At 34.1% G+C, this 7642-nt stretch overlaps 2 long non-coding RNA genes across 2 annotated transcripts; one reads left to right on the top strand and one right to left on the bottom strand.

Annotated features, from left to right (window-relative positions):
- Positions 1 to 2214: 2214 nt before the first annotated feature.
- LOC310903190 lies at positions 2215 to 5415 on the bottom strand. The gene is made up of 3 exons (XR_014587345.1): positions 4940 to 5415; positions 3410 to 3476; positions 2215 to 2898 (listed from the first exon to the last, which is right to left on the bottom strand). It is a non-coding gene; the product is annotated as an uncharacterized lncRNA (long non-coding RNA).
- LOC310903191 lies at positions 3814 to 6155 on the top strand. The gene is made up of 3 exons (XR_014587346.1): positions 3814 to 4784; positions 4946 to 4989; positions 5450 to 6155. It is a non-coding gene; the product is annotated as an uncharacterized lncRNA (long non-coding RNA).
- Positions 6156 to 7642: the final 1487 nt, after the last annotated feature.

The raw sequence follows: 7642 nt of genomic DNA, 5'->3' as shown, positions 1-7642 counted from the left end.
AAAATAAATAAACAACAACAACAAACACTGAAATTCTCAACTGGTATAAATTGGCCTGTTGACTTTATTGAAGCTCTACCAAATTATATGTACTGATGATTTGGCTTGTGAATCTTAAACTGTGGGATAAAACAGGAACTCTCAAAAGGTAGAGGTAAACAAAATAATTTTTAGACAGTAATTAGTCTTCTAAACTTCAAGAACCTTAATGAGCTGCAAGCAACTGAGCTTCCTTCATTTCAATGCACTGCTCCTTATGTTTCATGCTACTTTATTAGATTAGCTTGCAAATTAGCTTACATTAATGAAAAATGATTAAACTTAAAGCAATGGAAATTAAATGGCTTAACTGTAAAGGCATTTGAAATTGCTTTTAAAATTAACAATAGGTTTATTCACTGATCTTTCCATGCTTAAAGTTTAGCATCAACTCCTTTATATGAATGAATCATGCCTACAAAGCAGCTAAGGGTGCCTTTGGAAAGTGACATCTCGTCTCTTGTCTCCAGGATTTTCCCTGCAAACTCATCATTGTTCAAAGCAGGCTCAGAGGTGCTTAAGCACAGCAGTATATCAATGGCAAAAAGTGTATCACTATACTATGACTGACTTGTAGCCAGACAGCTGACAATTATGTCTGTATATACGATGCGTGCTTGTTTATAATAGTAACTCATCAAAGGCTGGATAATTTCAGAAGAAATTATGTATGTGTATTTTATGTCTGTGTATTTAATGCAATTTGTTTGGTGACATGCTAGAAGAGGTAAACTCTTAACTTTATTTGAATGAGGTGTTTGGATCCCTGTAGTAAATTACATTATTCAATACTGTTTTTTTTTCTTCTAAGAATAATGTGCTTTTAGCATGCACCAGGAACATGGCTGAAATTGCTGGAGTTTTTCTTATATATTTTGATTTTTTTTTTCATTCTATCTTAAGTACATCCACCTGTTACTAGTAAAACTTCCTAAATAGCTTAATTTAATTTATGGTATGACAGGACCACACAGTCATTCTTCAACTGATTTACGGGACCCCAATATAAATTTGAAATGCAAGACCTCTGCTGAAAACAGTGAGCTTCCAAAAGATGTAAACCAAAAAGCAAACTCCCCAAGTCCTACACAGGCACAGCAGACACAAAACATTGTGCAGTAATGAAGAAGATAGGACACAAGATGAGAGACCATAGGGACTCTTTGCAGTTGAGGAAACTTTATGGTGGCTCTGTAAACACAGGTACACTTCAGCCCAGGTGTCATTTCTCCAACCCAGGTGTTAGTTTTACACTTCCAAGGAAAGAGAAGGGACTTCTGGAACAGCTACAGAAGGACTGGCAGGAAAGAGTAGGTGCCTGCTGGTATTAGTATTTTTTTTTGGTCCCCAAACAACCAACAAAGCCCTCTAAAGTCCTTCGGAGATGCTAATGAAATCAGTGGAAATTACACCAAATTATTCATTCATAGAGGACTAGGCCTTTCTTTCACATGATGCTCTAAAAAAGGAAGTAAAATTTCAGAAATGCCTTAAGGTGCTTTTCTGCAAGTGAGCGAATTTCATTCAGAGTAAGGCAAACCTATGAACACCAAGTCTTTTGTGAACTAGCATACAAAGAAAGGGGTTACTATTTTGTATTATAATTTACTATTATAATTTACTATTATGTACTCTTTGTAAATAAATGGTCTACAAAGAAAATGCATTTTGAAAAATCTATTATTATTGGTATATAATATATATTATAATATATTATTATATCTATTATATATAATATATAATTATATTATATTTATTATATATAATAACATATATATATCTTTATATAATGCTTAGAGTCTTGTGAAATCTAAGTATTTAATAAAAACATGATTCTTTAAAAATATTAATATCATTATGTCCTAGGTCTAAAAGGTAGTATTTTTCTTCCCTGGAATAGCCAATAAAAGAAGATGAACTATGAGAATTGTTAAAGCCACAAAAAGTCTCTTTGTGTTTTCTTTCGAGGGTAAAGGTAATTTGTTAAGAAATCTCCTTGATGGGATGATGAAGCAAAGACCTTTTGTTCTACTAACCCCCCCCCCCCCAACACCTCCCACCACCACACACACCCAGTGTATAGCCATGAGAGCCAAAAGAAAGCTAGGCTCACTATAGCACATTGACTGACAATTACATTTAAAAATAAAAAAATAAATAATAAAAAAAGGGAAATCAGATCTTATAATGGTATATAATGGGATTCTGAAAAAGTCTATTGCTTTCAGGTATCATCAGGTAGTGAAATTAAAAGAAAAGCATAGAAACTCAATTATTGTCATAACTGGCTCTAAAAGGATGTTGTCACAACTAGAAATTTCTTTGGCTCCAAAGTTATATTGAAAATTTTAGATTTCCTGAATCGTTAGAGATTATTATGTCTCATAAAATTAATATCTATGTATCAAATATTTGGCATACTACACACAAAGACATCAGAATTTTATTCCATGTTTTTAAAATATACATGATAATGAAATTAAGCAGCTGAACAGAAAGAATTTACACTAAAAATTGTGCACGTTGTTGGCTTGGTAACTGATACTGCAAGGAAGCAAGAGCTTACAAAAGCCATGAGGCCATCACAGCTTTCATTATTTTCAGTAGGTTAAATTCTCCTACTTAAATCACTAGTCATGCTCCCACTTCCCTGCTTCTCACTACTGATGTCTTAGGCTGTAGGTAAAGCGGAATGATATTTTATAGTGCTTTTACTCCTTTAAGATGAAGTTAGATGGCTATTATTACCCATGAAAAATTGTTTATTCAATCTTTTTTCTGAACTTATGCGTTGACATTCTGTACAAGATAATTGCATTCCTTGGAAGAATAGTGGCAAAATTTCAAGTATTTTTATTTCTAAAAAAAAAAAAAAAAAAAAAAAAACTAATTGGTAACTTTGTCTATAACTAACTGTTCCAAAATAAATATGAATTTAACTGCAGAACGCAGAATAAAAACAGAATTTCTCTAATAGCTGTAAACATAATTTTAATACACACAGAAACTACTGTTCAGTGTTCAAAAAGTCATCTGACGTTTCCAGAAATACAAGGCAATAACACTGTGTGACATTGGATTACCTTGTGTAAAAATACATAATTAGGAGATGATGTTTGGTCTTCCCTTTGACAAAAGAATAAGTTTATCATACAAATTTTACAAGTACTCATTATTTAAGCTTTAATATTTTAAATCTGGTCACAAATTTAAAACTTGTTCTGTAAAGCAGTCGCTCAAAAAATGATTCAGTTCACTGAAACACTGTTTTTCTACCATTAATAGAAAACTTTCTGCCAGCCTTATTAAAAATACAATCAGTGCCTGGCTTCATGACTGAATGCTTCAAAATAAACCACTGGATACAGACCGGACTGTTTACTTGGATAGCAGTTCCATACTTCTCATTTTGAGAAAGTTTCGTCTTCATATAGCTCCTAAAAAAAGCAGAAGTCAATATATCCCACTCCATAGAGCTGTTGGGAGTTTGGGAAATGTTATCCCTATTATACAGATAAAAGTGATAAGGATTACAATTCACAAAGGAGTGGAATAAGATGCTTAACACCAGCTGATACTTAGGTAGCTGAGCATTTCTGTTTGCTCATGTTCTATATTCTAGATATTCATGTTCTATATATTTATATATATTAATATATTATTTATGTTTCTATATATATATATTTATATATATATATAATTCTATATATTCATGTTCTATAGTGCATGATTAACCATAGCAAAAAGTGGCCTGGCATTATCAATCTCCTTGCACCCAACAACATTGTGAGAGATTGCTCTATTTGAGGACATAAATCCCACTGCTTTTCTTGGGGGCACTGCAGCTCCATGCAGCCTCCCAAACAAGTTACAAGTTAGTGCTAGATGAGCTAGCTCTTAATGATCAGTGTGAGCATTATTTAAATCTCTAGCTTAGACAGCCACATTAGCAGTAGTAAGTTAGCTTCCAAGGAGAGTTCAGAGCTGCCCAAAACTTTTTATCTGCTGTAAAAGGAGCTTGAAGCCTGGGCGTCCAAGGAGAGAGAGTTTAAGTATTTCCTTATATAGTCTATCCCTTCATTATAGAAGCATCAGAAAATGCTATTCAATAAATTCAGTTATAGAATCATTAAGGTTGGAAAAGACCTCCAAGATCATTTAGTCCAACCATCCCCCTCCCACCAATTTTACCCACTAAACCATGCTTCTAAGTACCACATCCAACCTTTCCTTAAACACCTCCAGGGATGGTGACTCCACCACCTCCCTGGGCAACTGATTCTAATGCCTAACCACTCTTTCTCAAAACAAAAACCATCCTAATTTCTGACCTGAAACAATCCACTTAGTTTTCAAGGCTTTATAAAACATCACAAAGATTTTATGAATGCATATGTAGATTTACCTTTCTAGGTTCTTCTCCTTCACTTGTTTTCCCCTATAAATATGACCGGGCTCATAGTTACCTACTGTTTCACTCAATGCAGGCATATTTAAGATCTGTCTGTACTTACAACTAATCATTTATATTTTCCTGATAAGAATAGTTTTTCCATTTATGTTCATAGCTGAAGTCAGGCAACAATTATTACTGAATGTGCATGTGTTTCAGTGAGTGCATGTTTCTAAAGAACAATAAATGTCTTCAACTCTGGTTCACAGGCTGTATTCTTGAAATTCAAAGAAAGCAGCCAGAAAGAGTTCATTTATCAGACACCTGCAGTCCACAAGTGAACTTCAGTTAGGTGAGTCATGAAGAGAGAGCTGCACTCTCAGACACTAAATTTAAGCTTGAGTTATTTTATCCTGTTGCATTACAACCTTTCTTCTGCTGCTTCAATGCATATAATGATTCAGATTTTCCTATCATTTGCACTCCCTTAAATGAATATATACTTACCCACAGGGCTGGCATAAAGAAGAGACAGACCAAGACTGTTCCTGCAGAAGGTAACAACCACATCACACCCCTCTCCTTTAGTTTAGTGACACGAGGGGAAAAAGAGAACACTTAAACCTCTTTAAGGGAGCCTCAGCTGGTGCACGGTCGCCTTCATCAACCTTACTCACATGCATATGCAGCACCTGGCACAAAAGTTGTGTCACAGATGGAAATGAATCTCACTAAACGATGCTTTGTGTTTTGGCTCTCTTGGTGTATGGACTGTCCATTAGTAGATATAGGCAATTAAATAAATTAGAGGAGCTAGACAGTTCGGGAGAGACTAACGTCTTCTTTGTAAACATCCCTCCTGGCTGCACACAATAAATCTGGCTGGAAAAGAGACTTTGGCCCATTAGTTTATGTCTAGATATGTATTCCTTCCTTTTTTCTCTCATGTGAGTTGTATATTTCGAACATGTCCACATGGAATGGATTATACTCAAACTTCCTTCTCCTATTTTCCAGAGGTGTTTGGAAAGCTGATGGCAAGAATACCAATCAAGTAGTGTGTGCTTGGAGGACGAAGTGGAGGAGAATCCCAATGTGACGCTGCCGGGGCATGCACACGGACAGCTTGAGCAGGCCAAAGGGAAAGGCTGTAAATCATACTCAGAAGGAGATTGATGATGTTTGTGGAGCATTCTCTCAGGGTGCCAAAGAGGTGTTTGTTCCTGAGGCTTAAGAATTATTTTTGTGGAAGGCTTTTATCATTAAATTTGATGATGTGCCTACAACCAAGAAAATAAAAGAGCGATGCTTGCAACAGCAGAGTGATTTGTATTCTTTTGCATGACAAAAACTTTCATCATCCATCCCGCTGACAGTTATGATTTGTTAAAGTTTTCTCCAGGGTGTTTGTAACAAAGATTTGAATTTATTGTTATGTGATTTGCATCTTTATTTCCACTATATATGAAATCTGTAGTATTTAGCAGATCTATCTCATAGTTCAGATCTAATTTACATGCAGTGGAGACCTCTTAAACATGTAGCCTTTGTGTCTAATAAATTCATTAATTGTAAGAGGCTGGTATGTTTTGTGAGGTGTTAATTAAAGTTGGTCTCAACATAAGATAACTGGCAAAAACTGGTATGCAGTAGTCCTATTAATTGAACAGCTAAATTTAGAGTTACTTGCATATTACACCATTAATAATTTTCTATTTGATGGACAATTATCAGGAAATAATAAACAGTGAATAAGTACATAAGCAGATAAAGTTAGATATCTGTGCATGATATATATGAACATACAAGTACATGTTTTGCATGTGCACATTGTTGATATCTCAGGAATATATTTTTGAATAATTATTAAGAAAAGAAAACTACGTATCACAAAGTAAATGTTTCTCAGTTGTTCTTACAGATTTCTGGTATCTCATTTTGTGTTGATTTTCTTATGTTAATTATGGTAATTAATAATAATATGGGATTAATATATGGCTAATCAATATCTTCTGAAACAACCACTATGGAAAGACAGTGTTAGGGTGAAAGACTGCTTTATTATGCAATCAGATAGTCATCATGGTGAATTATGGTGTTATTTAACTTGTGTCACACTTACTAAAGAGTTTGCAGGTCTGACTAAAAGCATACAGTACACAGTATAAAACACCAAGGATGCAGCATGTTCCAGGGTAAGCAACCTTAATAGTATTCACCCATATCCCAATGTTTATATGTAGTAACACATTAATAATATTCACTGTGACATTTAATAACTTGAAACTGCATACAAATCCAAAATAATTAGGCAACTTATTTCTTCATTACCAACATTTACTAAACTCAAAATGTACAGATAGCTCAACTTTGTGTTTCCGAACTCAGAAACCCCACGCTAACCAGATATTGGGTGAAATGGCTGAACAAAAGTTCATAGGAAACTTTCCACTGACAAAGGTGTGAGCAGGATTTTAGCCTGTCATTTTGCATCTCTTTGTCTAAACTAACCATACCTTACCCTCCAAAATGTTCTAAATTCTGCAGTACTGAAAAGAAATCTAACTTTGCAGAAACTTAGCTGCAGATTTGAAGCATGATTTTTCTCTTTACTAAAGTTATGTTTTATATTTACAGATTTACATGAAGCTGAGTTTTTGAGTATGGTTAGATGAGTATACATAACAAAGCAAATATATTTTCATAAATCACTGTTTGTAAGATACATTTCATCATCTTATGCATAATAACTGATCATGTGTACACTTCTAGCAGTTGCAGTGCAAAGCAAAACAAGTTTACTCAAATCACACTGCCTGGGAGAGAAGGCAAATGCTACCTTGTTAAACCAAGCCATATGACTCCCTCGTGCATATCCAGATGCATTTTTCCTTAGTACATATAACAATTATTTGTTGTTACCACTGAAGACTGTCATTCTAAGGATAGGAAAAATTATTAGATATATGTTAAAGTAGCAACCCCGAGACAAATATATAATTCTATCACATTCAAGATTGTAAAAATAAAAAATATAGTCTAAGTTTGATAGTATAAAGAAATATACACAAACATAATGTATTTGAATGCACCGTTAGGTGATTACTCATCTATTTTACACAGGTCTCTCAGTAAGATGAAGATCAAAAATTGCCAAATGCTTTGAAATAGTTTTGTTTCCTTTTTTTTTTTTTTTTTTCTGTGTGTTAG

This window comes from Anser anser (assembly GCF_964211835.1).
Source record: "Anser anser genome assembly, chromosome: 8".
Taxonomy (NCBI): domain Eukaryota; kingdom Metazoa; phylum Chordata; class Aves; order Anseriformes; family Anatidae; genus Anser; species Anser anser.
Note: the sequence above shows the minus strand (reverse complement) of the source record. Positions and strands in the feature narration are given on the sequence as shown.